This window comes from Canis aureus, chromosome 19, assembly GCF_053574225.1.
Source record: "Canis aureus isolate CA01 chromosome 19, VMU_Caureus_v.1.0, whole genome shotgun sequence".
Classification (NCBI taxonomy): domain Eukaryota; kingdom Metazoa; phylum Chordata; class Mammalia; order Carnivora; family Canidae; genus Canis; species Canis aureus.
The window spans coordinates 11,066,342-11,083,363 of NC_135629.1; the positions used below are offsets into that span (position 1 = coordinate 11,066,342).

The following is a 17,022-nucleotide window of genomic DNA, read 5'->3' on the forward strand; positions in this document are numbered from 1 at the left end:
CCTTTTTTAAAATATCAAAATTAGGAAGTGAGCCCCTTTTATGTTTGCAGAAAGCTCTGTCTTCAACACTTGATTTCCTCAGGTGTCTCTGCACATCTACAGAGAATGCTTAAGTATTTCATACATTTATCCAATTGGCTATCTCCACCAACTGTCTGGCTCTAGATCTCTGCCCTTCTCTGCTGCTGGGTCCACTCAGGCTTGGGCTTCTTTCTGTAACTAGGTCTGGGTTTGGGCACATTCTTTTCTTTAACTCACCATAGAGATAGCTAATACAGGCTGATGCAACCTTTTTAAATAATGGAGGAAAATTGCAGCACAAAGACTAGAAATAGATACCGAATGTAGAAGATTTCAGAATTCATAGGCCAAAGCCTCCTCTGGAAGATGTATGGAAGATGCACGATCTACTATGAGCTGATTTATGTTTCCCAAAATGTATTTCAAAATCTTAACCCCCAGTAACTCAGAATGTGACCTTTCTTGGAAATAAGATCTTATGGATGAGGTCAGTTTAGATGAGGTGATACAGGAGTGACACGAACTCTTTAGCCCCACATGATTGATGTCCTTATAAGAGAGAGACCCAGAGAAGAGAATGCTATGTGAAGATAGAGGCAGAAATTAAGGTGATATAGTTGCAACCCAAGGAACACCAAGGACTGATGGCACCACCAGAAGCTAGGAAGAGGCAAGGAAGGATTCTCTGCCATAGGCATGTCCTTGCTATTAGCTTGATTTGGGGCTTCTAGCCTCTGGAACTGTGAGACAATAAATTTCTTGTTTTTTTTTTTAAGCCACCTGGCTTATGGTACATTGCTATAACATCTCTAGGAAACTATTACCAGGTCCTCCTGCTGGCTCCCAGCCTGTCATCGTAATTGCAGAACTGGGGCCCCTGGGTGGCTTAGTCAGTTAAGTGTTGGGCTCTTGATTTTGGCTCAGATCATGATCTCAGGGTCGTGGGATCAAGCTCCACATCAGGATCCGTCCTGAGCATGGAGCCTACTTAGGATTCTCTTCCTCAGGATCCCTGGGTGCCTCAGTGGTTGAGCATCTGCCTTTGGCTCAGGGCATGATCCCAATTCAGGGATCGAGTCCCACATTGGGCTCCCTGCATGGAGCCTGGTTCTCCCTCTGCCTATGTCTCTACCTCTCTCTGTGTCTCTCATGAATAAATAAATAAAATCTTTGGAAAAAAAAAGATCCTCTTCCTCTGTCCACCTCCCCCACTCCTTCTTATACTCTCTCTCACAAAATAATAGTAACAACAATAATAATATGAATAATAATTGCAAAATCCAGCTCATCTCTTAACTAGCAGCTGCCTTTGCCCATCGGAAGTCGCAGATTAAATTCCAAGGTTCTCCCTGTCTAGCTTAATATCTGCTCCATTCTAGGATGACTGCTGCTTGAGATGTCCATTTTTTTAAGAAAATAAATTAATAAGGCTTTGGTTGACTCTCTTGCAGGAACCCCTTTGTGATGACCACCACCAGGCAAACAATATAACATAACAAGGTAGGTTCTGGCACTATTAATCCAGTTCCTTTTAGAGTCCCTCTGGCTAATTTGCTGACACAATCTCTATCATTCTCTCTTTATGTTTTTTGCGTAAATAGGAATACACATATCTTCTCAGAATAAACACACATTTTAGGAACAGCACATGAATTAGGAAATGAATGTATCCTTAGAGAAAGCATAATCTGTAAAATGTTAACACAATGAAATAAAAATTTTTACAGTCTATTTCAGAGAAACTTAAATTGTCTTTGCATTCTATTTCTACATTCTAAAACACATTGCTTTACCTTTGCATAGCTAAAAGCCACATCAGAGTGATTTTCCTAAAATAAAGGTACAATTTTTATTGCAAGGTAAATTTAAATTTCCACCTATTAGGTAATACAAAAATATTAAAAGTATTGAAATGCCCATCCCCATTTATATACCCCATCCTCCTGCTTCTAGCTATGAAGGGTTTCAAGAAAAAGAAATAGAAATATATAGAGCAATAGAGATAGAGATAGAGGTAGAGGTATAAGTGGAGAGGAAGACAGAGGCAGAGAGGCACAGAGAGAAGCCTCAATCCCTCAGCATCCAAAGTTGGCTAGAACTCTCCATTACCTCAAGAGCTTTTTTTCATTTTAGGATTTCAGTTCTTCCTATTCTTTCTTCCTCCATGAGTCATTGCTCCTTGGATTATACTTTCATATGGCAGTTAGAGTTGGAAATTCCATAAGTAAAAGAAGAAATATCTCAAGAGGAAAGAGATGTAGAGGGTACAGTGATAGCAGTGGAGTGAACATGCAGCTTTCCAGAACATTGCCAATCCCCAACCCACTCCCGTGATGGATCTGTGATGTCCACCATGGGTGTGAGAGGAGGTAGAAATGAACCCGTAGCATAGATCTTCTGTTCTGCACAGTCTACCTAATCTGACACTTTATGCAGTAGCTGTCCTTCCTTAGGTTAAACCCTCTAGTCAAGAATCAACAAATTTGGCTCACCATTATTTTCGTAAATAAAATTTTATTGAAAGCAGCCACACTTATTCATTTACATACTATCTGTGGCTGTTTTTATACTACAAAGGCAGAGCTGAGTAGTTCCTGTAGGGACTGTATAGCCCACAAAGCCAAAAATATTTACTATCTAACCCTTCGCAGAAAAAGTTTGCTGATCATTACTCTATATGGTGCCAGTCCTAGGCAAGGCCCTTCTTGTTGGATCTGCTAAGTGGATGAATTCCATCCCTCAACATGGAGTATTTCATATTCTAGTTAGAATCTCTCAGTAACAGATAAGTGAAATCAAAACGAAACAATCTAGAGTGAAAAAAACAAATGATCTAGGATGAAATAGTAGAATGTTGACTCTAAATGCAAAGTCCAGGCTTTAGGTACAGGTGGATCTTAAGAAGCAAGGATGTCATCAGAAGTAATCCCTCTATCTTTATCTTTCAATCTTGCTTTTCTCTCAGGCACCCAGGAGTCCCAGATTTATAGTTGACCCATTATCCCAATAGGGTAATGGCATCTCCTTGCCAATTAGTCCAGCAAAAGCACCAACACTGAGTGTAAAAGAACCAACGTGGATAACTTGACAGCCTTGGACCACTCCTATGGCCAAAAGGAATGAAATTTGGTAAGTAGCCTGCCTGGGACGATGGATCTATCCCTATAATTTCCAGTTCCATCCAAATTATAAGACTAGTTATGAGGAAGAGCTTGTTCTCCAAAGGAAAATCAATGTTTTCCTCCAGGTTAAGGATAAATCAATTTATAGTAAAGAAACATCCACTGTTCCAGACTAATGGGATTTCTATAAGAAGGAAGAGAAATAAAAGAGGCAGGGAACCCATCCTGTTAGATTCTGGTCTATCTAGTCCTGGATTGGTCCTCCTGGATCCCTTCTGTGATTCTGATCTGATCTGTGACTGCCAGTCATTGCATGCCAATCTGAGGGAGCATTCAGTGCTGCCCTAGCCTGAGGTGGTGGACAGGAAGGAAAGCTTGGTGACCTCTGGATGTCTGTATACTCTCCTAACTGAAGATCTGCACAGGCAAAAATCCCAACTCAGAGAATTATACATTGTGACCTTATCCCAAGAGATTTTCCAACAGAGCTGCGCTCATATCCAGCTGTAATTACTGATGATGATATATCATAGCAACAGATCAAACCTTGGCTAATACCTAATAGGGAGATATCTTTCTTTTCTCCCCAAAATAAACTCAAAACAATAAAAAGTGGTTGTTAATTTGATAGCTTTTGTTGAGAAATGATCATTGTTGACCATGAACAGGAAAATGACACAGTGTGCCCATTTCAAAAGTTTATTTCCTTTTCTATCCTAAATTTAAATTGTCAATGCTTCCATCTGTAAATACTTTCAGTAGAAACAAAAGTCACAATTTCCTGTCCCTTTGCCTTCTGTTTATTTTAAATAATAATGTCTTAAGGTGGTGAAGCCCTTTCACTGTATAAAATCTGTTCCTCTACAAGTGAAAATGGGCCACCTCTTTCCACCTATCCACATGTTATATAAGGAGCATCAAGGCATTGGTATTTTTTAAAGCTCCTCAGGTATTTCTAGATACTGATGATTTAGATAGTACTCTTGTTTGGCACCTCTGAATCTTCTAAGCCCTACACTGATCATAGAGTTAGCTATCATCTCTCTTTTCATTGTGCTTTTGTTATGACTTCCTGAGTGATTTTGCAGCAGCTAATTTACTTATTTGCTTCTTTCACTAAGCTTTGATCCCTGTAGGCATAGACTCTTTCTCATTTATTTTTGTATCTTCAGCATTTAGTGGAGCACCTGGAACAAGATAGCTATTTGATAAGTTATAGCTGAATGGAATAATCTCACACCATCCTCTCAAAGATACTATAAAGTAGGTATTATAATCATTCCTGTCTCATCAGGTCAGAAACTGAGGCTTATGGACATTAAGTGCTATGTGCAGGTTTGACTTGAACCCAGACCTTCTGACTCCAAGGCCATGTTCCTCTCCAAAACATCATTCTTAATGGAAAGTACTGATACAGTTGCTACTATTTACGGCTGAAAAATGTGAAATAGCCTGTTAAAAACAGTCAAAATTTGGCAGTTTCGTAGGCTTCAACCTGATACTTTTGTTGTGGCCTTTATGTAGGGGTTGGCTTTTTGTTAAAAGAGAACAACACCCAGGAGTCAAAGCAAATGGACTGGAACTCTCAATGGCCTTAGCTGGTCAGAATAAATGTACCTCGAAGGTTGGTGATCAGAAACTCAGACCCACTGGCCCCTCATAAGTAAAGACTTCAGTCAGTGTTTCATAGGATGAGTTTAGTCTAATGATTGTATGGACATTAACCATCAGATTAGGGCTTTTCTTTAATTTATAGAGTCATGAGTTAGAAGTCAATCCATCAACTCATGGAGCCACAGAGTCATGAAGACTTCTCATGGAGTCAGATCATTGCACAAAGAGTTAAAAGACCTGAATTTAAGTCTCAATTAAGCTACCACCTTGCTATGTGAACTTATGAAAGTCCTTCATTTCTGTGAGCTTTACTTTCTTCATCTGCAAAGTGGAGAGAATAATTTCTATCATACCAGATTACTCTAAGGTTAAAAATAAATATATTATCCATTAAAAGCCTCACAAACTATAATGTAGCGTACACTCATAAGATAATTTTATTGTGGCTCTCTTTCACATAGAAGAGAAAGACTAGCAGGCTCACTAAACACAACATTACAATATAAATACTTGAATGAACAACCTAGATGTCTTTAATGATAATACATGAGCATCCTCTTTTTAATGTAAGGTCCCCTCTGGCATGAATAGATTGTTACAGCCAGTTCATTTTCCATGTTTCCAGCAGATTAACTGCTTGTCTGAACTCGTGAAATAGGAATGATGAGCCTCCGTGGAGTTGAAGGGGCTTCCTGATGAACTCATCTGTTTTCGTCTTTTGTAATGAGAAGTTACCACTGTGCCCAGAATGTTCTGCTTCTCTGAAGGCTTGCAGTTCTCACTTTATACAGCAGGTGCGCATGCAGGTCAACAGTCTGATTGAGAAATTCACTACCTAAGACCTAGAGAAAGAAATTACATTAGGTCTGAAAACATCTTAAAAATAATACATAAGTAGTGCCATTTCCTTGTTTGTATATTTTGGATACCTCTGAATGAAATTTTGATAGTATATCTATATGGCTCTCAAAGTGCAGATGCCAGAACATTACCACCATCATCATCATCTGGGAACTTTATAGAAATAGACATTCTTAAACACTCCCTGGACTTACTAAATGAGAAAATTGGAGGTGGGCCCCAGCAACCTGTGTTTAAGTACTTTCTTGGTGATGCTGATGCATTAAAGTCTGAGAAGCATGACATATCATTATTGGATAAATTCATGCTCCTTTAACTAAGACAGGGACAGAAGAGTAATATACATATTTAGAGTTAATCTCTCTTTACTTGAGTATTTACTGAGAATTCTTTGTCAATTATTCTCAGTTCTGATTATGGGACTTTATTGAGTTAATAGATGTGTGAGTGGAGAAAATTGGACAAAACCATGAGAATCTGAATTCATATAAATTTTAAAGAGACATGTTGCCATCTTTAGTTGAAAAATTCTGGGAAGTATAGGTGGGGCAAAAAAGGACCGAGATAGCTAAAGGAACTGGTCCTTCTTTTAGGAAAAGACAACAACAACAACAACAACAACAACAACAAAAGAGGTAAAACGTGAATGTCCCTAGTTGTTTAAGCCTTCAATCTCCAGTCACACATTTAACTCATTTTCTTGTCTTCAGTGGCCACATCAAGTCCATTATCAAATCTTCTCAACTCCATCTCCAAAATGTATCTGAAGCTCATTCACATCTCCGAATCTATGCTGCCACTTCCACATCGAGGACATTATTATCTTTCTCCTGGGCCATGTCTTGCCACCTAATTGGTCCTGCAGTTTCCACTCTTGTCAATCTACTTTACACACATTCTGAATCCCTTAAAACATAATTTAGATCAGTCATTCCTCGACCTGCCCAGTTCTCTTTAATGGTAATTCTTTGCATTTTGAATAAAAGCCATACTTCTAACCATGACCCGTAAGGCTCAGCCTGATATGGACATTAACTACCTAATCTTGTTTTAATCCCCTTCCCCCGCAGTCTGATGCAATGCCAGGTTTTTATTGTCAGTTCCTTAAACATCCCAGGCTCTTTCCTGTCTCCGGGTATTTGCCCTTATTATTAACTCTGCTTGGGATGCTTTTCCTCCCACTCTTTCAAAGCCAAGGCTTCCTTCTGCTTTAGGTCTTCACCTAACTAGCTGCTCTTCACAAGGACCTGTATTGGCAAATCTGTCTCAAGTGTGTTTCCTTATACTCACTCAGTCCTTACTCTACCTTGACTCCTTTTTTATTAGTATTTTTCACAGTTTGAAACTATTTATTTGTTACTCTAGAATGTGAAGTTCTCACATACTGACATAATGTATGTCTTATTTGATTTTATTTCTGCCCTTACAAGTATGGGCACATAGTTATTGCTCAGTAAATGTTTGTTGAATCAGTAAATTGAAGCATTTTTTTTTTTGTACTCTGTGATTCTTTAGACAGATAGATGGATATTTAGAAAGATTTGCTTGTGCTCTGTTATATAATTCTGTTATAATTGTTCTTCAAGAAAGCTTGGGAAAGGGTTGCTGGTTTTAAATGAGGTGGGCTATGAAAATATGCAGTGCTATGCTAGAACCAGTTCATACTGGCTTGTGAGAACAGATTTTGAGCATTTCTTAATTCCATGACCTTATATTTATAGCTTGAAATCTTTAGTGGTAGGAGTATTTACACTATGGCAACTGACAAAAACTAAAAATGTGAGATTTTTTTTTTTACCCAGAGAATTAGTTCTTAAAAATTTCCCAGCATATTGTTGATAGATAGGTGTTTCAGGTTGTGATCCCCAGAAATAGACCCTTAATTGAGAATTTGTGAGAAAGTGATTAATTTGAAATCATTACAGAGATAAGGGAATAAGAGGAGAATAAGGAAATAGGACCAGTAAAGGAAGAAGGCCAAAGAAGAGTATGATATCAAACAGTCCTATGGAGTTTTACTTTGTCTTAATCCCACAGAGCATCTCTGAAAACAAAGTTGTCCATTCAGGGACTAGTGATGTGGATTATTTGTACTTTCACTTATCAGTTATTGGTTAAGGACTGACCCTTGGGGAGCATGCATTCTTAGGCACTATGTTTCTGTGTGCAAAAGAAAAGCAAGTTCTGACAGTCTGAGGCCAGGGCTGTTAGAAAGAGACACACAGGTTCTGGCTGTTGGAAATGAGAGCACCCAAAAATGATAAAGGAAACCTGGGCCCATGCTTAGCTTGCTGACAGCCCTGCTACAAGAGTACCTCCTAACCTTTAAGATAATTACCCAGTAATAGGGAGATCCGGATAATCAGTAGGTCTGGGGTTGGGTCTAAGATTCTGAATGTCTAACAATCTCCCAGGTAATCTCACTGATGCTTCTCATGAATCACACTTTGAGGAGCAAAGAGCAACAAGATGCTTTAAATCATTTTGTACAGGAAGATCCAGTTTTATTTGGCTTATTCAAGTTAGTTTTCATGGAAACATGGTTTATAGAAGAGTTTGAAATAGAACCACCTGAGAGATATTTGATCCCACTACTGAATTTCCCCACTTTGTCAATGAGGTCAAACACTTATAGTACTTAGATTTGCCAGGGACGTTTCAGATCCCCAGTACTTCAGAGAAGATAAGTAAATGCCAGGTAAGTACTTAACACTTTTTTGACCGTGTCATAGTGCTAGTAGCCAAATCTATTCCTCAGATACCAATGATTTTTGTTCTATCTTTTGGCTTCATTCATTCAACAAGCATTTAATGATACCTATTTGATTGCAAGTCACTATGGGTGTTTTGTTGGGGACATAAAAACGAATTAGGTAAAAAAAAATAGACATGTCTCTTACCCTTTGTGGCATCACAGTTTAGAGTATAGATTTATAGAAATAACTGGAAACTGGTTTCAAATTGATAAAACATCGACAGTGTTTTACTTTGTGGTGTTCAATGGGAGACAGAGCTTGAATTACCCCTGACCTGCATTTTCCTTACACAACCAACTTAAAAATGTGAGGGGGCTGTCTATAGCACAAACTCAATGAAGAAATAAAGTAGAAAATTATTTTTAAGCCTCATTGCTGGAGATGTGAAGACATAAATGTTTTTTTCATGCCAACTATACTCTTTATTTTTATATTCCTCAATGAATGCTAATAAGACATACCAGTGCAGACTGCCTTAGGCAGAAATAAATATTATGCACTTGCAGTAATTAATTTATGGCAAAGTGTAGTCAGTAGGGTAAAGTGAATTTGTGAAATTCTCAGAGTACTTGACAGCTTCTTATTGAAGCAGAAATAAAATGTAGTCAATAAACAGTAAAATGCTGAGGAAAGTGTTTAGTTATCACCACAAGGGTTATATTAAGTAATTTGGGGTACTTTGCTTTCCTACTCATCCCAGAAGTTATGCATTCATATTATTGCAACATCAGTGCAGTATTTTCTAAACCAAGTGAATAAGGAATTGAGCAGAAGAAAACTTCATGGAAGTATTCTTTGACAATACCTTTTTCCTAACAGTATGCAAATGAGTTTCTAGGTAAGTTAGCCTTTACATGGATCTTCATGGGGCCTCCAACTCAAGTATTTTGGAAGTATTTTGGTTCAAATAATTTGGAGGCAGCTGCAATTCATAAAATGTTACTTTATAGACATGGGAATGGTTTGGCAAATAGACATTGTTAACAGGATGCTGTTGAGTATTTTCAGAATTCCCTGCCCTTAGGCATGCAGTTTTGTTGGTGGTAATCTCTCTAAGTTCAGATTCCTGAGAAGCAGAGCCTGAGATGAGAAATCTTGTGCAAGTAGTTTATTGAGGGAGGGCACTTGAGAGGACTGAAGGAAAAATACGGGCAAAATAAGAAGATACAGAGAACAAAAATTATTGGTACCTGGGGAAGAGATGTGGCTAATAGCACCATGACATGGTCACCACCATGGGGCAAAGGACCTAGACTTTTGTACCCCCCAAGTCAGTTAATCAGGAAGCAACTCTGTTTGGAGAGAAGTGGACTATCTCCAGGTGTGGTGGCTCCTTTCGGCCAAGGACAGTTCTTGTATTGGAGATTTGGAGACAGAAGCAGCTGAGATCCAATACATACAGGCACCTGGGGATAGTGCATTAGCCAATAAAGGAAATTTGGGTGGGGCACAGACTTGACCCATTATACTCACCTGGGAATGAGGAAAGGAGAAAAAAATAACAAGTTTACGAACTAAGTGCTATGATAAAATAGCAAAAATAATGCTCTTGCACTGATTAGCAGGTTTTGGCCACAAGAACATTTTGGTTCCTGGTATTATTACTAAACTTTTCCTTCTGAAGTAAGTTAAAGGTTCATCCAGTAATGATTCCACACTTTTTAAATTAGTTTCCAGCATAAAATATGCCCAGAGGAAATAAATGAGCTATTACAACAGTGGGGGGAAATTAACCAGGCAAGGCTCATGCCTTGGATGACAAAATCCGGGGGAAATAGTATAGTGAGTAGACTAATCCTTGGTCATGAGCTAGTATTATTGTGGTGAGTGTATCACTTCCTTTCTCCATACAAGTCTTCTGCAGACCCAAATTGACACACCTTGCATTCCTCAGATATCACCTGGGTAGCCGCCAGAACATTGAAAGCCCTGGTCCCTGAAGGGTAGCTAACAGTGTCATCTGTCAGCAGCCATGGCCATCCTGTAGGAGAACCTAATTGGTAGAAATATCCTCCCTGGAAGCATGGGTGCAAGTCCAAGGGAAATAGGATTGAAGATACTTTTTTTCTTTCCCCACTATCTCGTTATTATATAGATGATTTTTTTGCATTTTTCAAAATCACCCAGAGTTCTCTCTTTGATCAGTCTGAAGGTGCAGGTCAGAGGGACTTGGAGTCTCCCCACTCCAATTCCTCTAGTTAGCTTTCAGGACAACTAGAACACTAGACATGATACCTTATGTGGACTGATCCTTCTCTTCTTCCCTCTCTTCATTTTCTGTTTCTTCTTTTGCCTTTTTGCTTGTTTCTTCCACCTTTCTTCATTCTTTATTCTTTAAGTTACTTTATCTTCCTCCTTTCTTCTTGCCATCTCTCTGCCTTCCTTCTATTTCCTCTCCTTTCTTCCCAATTTCCACCCTTAATCTCCTTCCTTCCCACCCCCTTCCACCCCATTTCTTATGTTAAATCCCACACCTACCAGTTTCTTTCTTCTCTCTTCCCTACTCCATTCTTCTGTGTCCCTCCTCATCTTCCTTCCTTCTGTTCATCATTTCACTCTTGCATTTCACATCTGTTCTTTCTTTTTTCTATCCCTTTTTCCTTCCCTCTCTTCTTTAATTTCCACAGCAAAATCTATTGGTTCCCAGGTAGCCAGGGTGCCTGCATATACAGACTGCCTTCTCAGGATCCAAACAAGGTTCATCACAATTAATTTGGTGAAAGTGATACAACCAAATGATCTAAGTATTTATGTTTCATAATTTGGGGAAGGCACAAAGAATGTGAGAGGCAGGTAATTCAACAGGGCATTGCCTTTCTTCTAAACTACTTAACGCAAGGCTTAGCTCTGTCGGGCCCTAACCTGTCAGGGCCCCAGTGCTTTGGATCTACTATGCTTATGGATCCTTTTCCGGATCCCCCCATTTGCAGTTTGTGGCATTCTTTGCAGAGCTCAGAAAATGCTGATGTAAGTTCACTATCCCCACCAGCCAGCTTTGAGCAAGATCTGTCTCAACTGCCTCTCTCTCATTACACATCCCATCTGTCTCTGATGCTCCTTTGGCAGTCAAAGAGCTTGATGCATTATGCATCTCAAATATTAGAAAGATTATATAACCACCAGGCTATCAAAATCAGGAGGCCAGAAATAATGGGAGCATCTCTTTCAAGGACTTTTCCCTTAGTTATAATGTCAAGGAGAACAATAGTACTGGTTGGAAAATTTTAAATGGGAAGAAAAATACACAATCACAGGTATATACACTTGCAATCTCATACTGTTCCAAGGATTGACTTTGTCAACTTGGTTAAGAAGAATGGAAGTATTAAACATCTTTTGGCAAGAGTCTCCCAGAATCATTAACTGATTTTGTGATTCAGCAAAGGCCTATAAATTGCTAAAGGTATTGCCAGAAAGATGCAATTTATGTATAAATATATGAAAGTAGAAGATACTATATCTTTTATAGGTTGCTTAACAATATCCATGGGGTAACATGTTAGTCATAAAAATGAGTAGAGATAGGGGCAGCCCAGGTGGCTCAGCGGTTTAGAGCTGTCTTCAGCCCAGGGTGTGATCCTGGAGTCCCAGGATTGAGTCCCATGTCGGGCTCCCTGCATGAAGCCTGCTTCCCCCTCTGCCTGTGTCTCTGCCTGTCTCTCTCTCTCTCTCATGAGTAAATAAATTTTAAAAAATCTTTTAAAAAAATGAGTAGAGATAGAAGGAATTAATGCAAGCCATTTTTTTTCACATTGTTGATTTGCTAATCTGACTAGATTAGTAGTTATTTTTTACACCAGAATGTTAGTTGGTTATGGTAGCAAAGCATCAATCTATGTTGCACCTTGCTCATTAGAGTATTCTAATTATTAGAAAGATTCAAGTTAATTATACACACCATAGGCAGGAAAGAGTTAACTATCCCTATGGAACATTTGCAGATTAGTGGAAGACTAGGAATTCAGAGAAGAAGAGCAGCAGAAAAATCTAACAGGGAGGGTTGCTAAAATCAAGGAGGGGTGCTTATCAAGACTTCATTACCCCCAAACCCTAAAAACCCAGCATAATTATCTTATATGGTTGCAAAACTTCTTTTAATTTGGGAAATTTCAACCCCTGGAGCTAACTTTCAGGTGTTTGCTATGATTCAGAGATTTATCTTAGAATTCAAGCATAGAAAGTATATGCACTTTGGTCTTCTGCAGGACAGGAATGTCACTGAGAGCCACAAAGTTTCATTCTTAACCTTCTCTGGAGCCACAAGTTCTCTGTTTCTATTTCTGTATTTACCTTCAGAAGAGGAAGGGCTTCTTCTGCTTCATTGGCATATTAGCCCTCATAGCTACTCCCAAGATGGTGCCTTTGGCCACTGAATCCACATCTTATTTCAAATCTCCTGCCATAGCCAAATGGTCCAGTCTTGTCCTGTGCCCCAAATTAGGAGAAAACATCTAATGGCTTCACTTGGGTCATAGGACTACCTCTGGTCCAATCAGCTATGACCAAGAGGATGAGTTACATTTCACACATGTGTTCATTTATTTGGTGGAAGGGAGAGTTATTATCAGAGCATGGATGTGGCTAGAAACATCAAAAGTCTGACACATCATTCCAGTATTTAAAAAGTTGAATTGAGAAACACCACCAGCAGAAGGATGATCATGGAATGGAACTGTAAAAGTTGAATGGATCTGTAATCATATCCTAGTTTAAAAGTAATGTCCCCAGAGATCTTAAGCTGTATTATTATTTTTTAAGCTGTCTTTAAAAATATGAAGGTTGTACACAAATTTTAATTTATGGAAATTTAACATGATCTTTAAGATAAGATAACCAATGGCAAAAACATTCCTGCTTGATACTAAAACATCCAGTTTAAAATAAACAAAGCTATATGATGGCTTTAAATCAATGTGTGAATTGTGTTTTTTTTAAATCATTGAAATATGAACACTATTGCCAATTACTTGATTCTTTTAATAAAAAAGTTATTTTCTCCCAGTATGTAAGTTAAATTATCTTCTTATTTCCCAGCTCTACACTTTCCCCTTAAAGGAAATGTATCTAATTCTCTGCCTTTCAGATTAACTTCTTGCTGTTCCAATAACTTAAATAACAGAAGTGACCTGCAATAAGCCCTAAGATATGAGATATGAGCTTTATAAATAAGATCTATACCTCCATCGTTGCTACTATTCATTCAAGTGTAAAAGCCCATAACTCTTCCTTCTCTGACCCAAATTGTTCAGTCACCAAGTCTTGCCAATTTCTCTTTCTTGATGTCTATCAATCCATCTCTTTCAATATTTCTTTCCTTCAATCTTTTGTATACACTTCCCCAGGAATACTTCCAAGGCACTGTTTTGCTTTTGTCTATTCCTTCTGCTAACAAACTTTTCATGATTCACCATTGCTTTCAAAACCAAGTCCACTCTCACCACCCTCCCATTCCAGAATCTTCCTTCCTAGCTTCTAACCCAAAGGTAACAGAAAGCTGGAAAAGGAGAATGAAAAATAAGAGACAAACCTGGTGTCGACTTCTATGGCTAGTTCAGGTAGTGAAGCTGAATTCCTTCAGCCAAATGAGAATAAATCCATCTGTCTTTACCTGGTTTTGGTTGTTAAACATTCTCAGTATTATTTTCTTCTTTATTAACATAGCGGTTCCTGAAATGATGTCAGCCTCCCAGTAGCTTCTGAATGAGTCTTCATTCTATGTCTCCTTATCCATAATAGAAGCCATATGGCCCAGGTATGTTTTATTTAGACAACATGATGCCTTAAATGTTTTAAAATAAGTTACTGACATTTAAAAATGGGGAGATCGCAACAAATCTGGTTTCAGATTTGCTCTGTTAGGGGATGAATCAGAAGCAAGAGTGCAAGGTTTGATTTAAAAGTTATTCTGCTGCTTCTCTTTGCATACCTAGTTCTATAATAAATGTTAGTTTGCATTTGCCCATAAAGATATTTTATGGAGGGGGTGCTTTCCAGTTATTTCATTATTTTCCCAAGTATAGAGAAGATAAATTTTGGTCTTTGTTGTCATAAGCTCCTATGTGTACATTTAAAGTTTTTTTTTTTTAAGAGAGAAGAGGTAAATATACAGCAATAAATTAATATATAATAGAAAAGAGTTAGAATCAGAAATTACCTTGGCATCTGCTTATGTTAGAGAATATATCTGTTTGCTCTGGAGTTATAGCCCCTAGCTAGTTCCTAATCCTTCTTCTTGGTTGGGGGTGTGCATAATCACTTTTAAAACAACCTATTTCTGGATGTCCTGGTTCTGCTTTTTTGACTTCTTAGTTTACAAGTCTTGTAGAGCTGATAGTGTCAGTGGACCCATTCAACAAATACCTATTTTGAGCATCTTCTATATGTAAATACTCTTCTAGGTATCAAAAACAAAAGTGAATATGGTCATGAAAGAGTTTTTAACAGGTTGGATAAACAGTCTCAGTGCTTCTGTGAAAATGAGAGTAGGAATATAACACTAGCCAGGAATGAAAGAGCCTAAAACATAACATGTAATCAATACATGATCAGGGCCTTCAGCCCTGGAATGGAATTTGTTTACTGGTGCCAATGCTAGGTAGAGAGGCTGTTGTCCAGGTGTCACTGTAAAGTACAATAATCATTTACTGATGCCCTACTCTGGACCTAGTATCATGCTAGATGCTAGAGATACAACTAGAAGCAAGACATAACCCTTCCTTTCCAAAGCTGACATACAGTCTCTTAGATTGCTTGGAGGGAGAAGGAATAGGGTACCTATATTAACAAATAAATGTGTGGTCCAAGATAGTCTCATCCCCTTTTGTCTTTCCATTCTCCTCCATCCTTCTGCTTGGTGGAAGTAAGTATCTTTTAACATAAACATCCATGGAATTTATCATTTGAGAGGTGATCAATATTTGTACTGCTTTTAATCTGATTAATTATTCATCATAATAATATTATCAAAACAAATAATAGCTGACATTTATTGAGCACTATTTGCCAGGAACTCTTCTGAGCACTTTTTATATAGTACCTCATTTATCCTCACAACTTCTTTATGAAGTATGTGCTTTTATCCTATATGTAGTTAAGGAAGCTAAGACACAGAAACATTAAATAACTTGCTCAATAATTCATAAGAAAAAATAATAAAAAATAAAAAAAATAATTCATAAGAGAATTGATCTTGTCAATATGAGGCTCAACCATTGCCAGCCTCAGAGATCTAAGGCCAGGGTTCTTGCTGCTCTGAAACACAGAGAGTGAGGGAGTGGTTTGATGAAATCAGGAAGTTGGGTGAAGGCAGAAGAGGTAGATTTAAGAAGGGAAATGAAGGACTCAGGTTTATCTATCTAAAGTGGGTACTGTCTGAAATGATTCCATGTGAACAGTAGAAAAATCCTTTGATTTAGATGCCAAGTACATTTGAACTTGGCTGGAACTAAGAATTATTTATTTATAGTAGAGATTACCTGGTTATTGTGGGACATAAGTCATATATATATCATCCAGCATCATAGGTCCTAAGACAGGTTTTTGGGGGGAGACAGAAAAGGAAATGGTCAATTTTGCTGATTGGCAGTCTGGAGATAGGGAAGGCTTCTTGATGGAGGTCAAGCTGAGTCTTAGAAAGTAAGCAGGTATTTACCAACTCGCTCTCTCCTCCTCCCCCAAAGAAAAAGAGGGTGGAGAAGGGCATTTCTGACAAAATAGTTAGCATGGACAATGGCATATAAGTAGGAAATGGTCTTCAGAGGAATCACAAGAAGTTTAACTTGGCTAGAGTTACCTTGCTGTAATGATGTTGACTGGAGATGTTGCCATGAACTGACAACGTTGTAAGCCATATTTAGAGTAGGATATAGGAAACTGTTGAGGATGTGTTAGCAGAGGAGTAACCTGGTCAGGTATGGTTTATAAAGCTCACTCTGGCATGATGCAGAGCATGGCTAGGTGAAAGATAAATGCTTCAGCATTGCTCCTAAACCCACTATCTCTAAAGAGGTGCTAACTGTAGCTTGTATATCCCTTTAAACATATCCTGAGTATATGAAAAGGAGAAGAGAGATCTCTAACGTGTTTTGTGACTTTGAACTTCTCAGGAAAATGACAAACTGTATATTGCTCATGGAGCAGATGGAAGATCACTTGTAGTTTATATTTACATCTGTGAGAAATCTTTAGGATTGAGTGGTTTAACAGTACTTCTGTTGTATGTACTATAAAAATTCATTGGTCAAATCAAGTCTCAAGGCTGATTATGGAAATAAAATGTGCTACTCTATTTCACCATTTTATTATTTAATTAACAAATATAAATTTAATGTTTACTATGTGCTGAATATGTCTTGTATTATATACTGTGGGAGATGCCAAGAACAAAACAAATACTAATACTATTACTAATAATATGGTAGTGGCCAACATTTATTGACTGATAGCTTGAAGGCATTTTTGTAAATGCTTTACTTGGATTACCTCACGAAAATACTGAAAGGTAGATATCATCATTATTTTTGTTATATTAATGAGGAAACATACCCAGAGAGATATGGTATGAGATTACAAAGCCAGTTAGAGGTAGAGTCGAGATTTCAAGTTTGTCTGATCCCAGAACTTAAGCTTTTAATGTGATACTCAAGGAA

General features: G+C 38.1%; 1 long non-coding RNA gene across 1 annotated transcript in view; it reads left to right on the forward strand.

The window, feature by feature from the left end:
* The window catches only part of LOC144291175 (uncharacterized), a 94,329-nt gene extending 80,199 nt beyond the window's left edge, over positions 1 to 14,130 (forward strand). Inside the window, exons 2-4 of the long non-coding RNA XR_013358509.1 lie at positions 1,473 to 1,521; positions 2,987 to 3,150; positions 14,036 to 14,130. This is a non-coding gene — a long non-coding RNA (uncharacterized LOC144291175). The remainder of the gene's footprint in view (positions 1 to 1,472; positions 1,522 to 2,986; positions 3,151 to 14,035) is intronic.
* Positions 14,131 to 17,022: the final 2,892 nt, after the last annotated feature.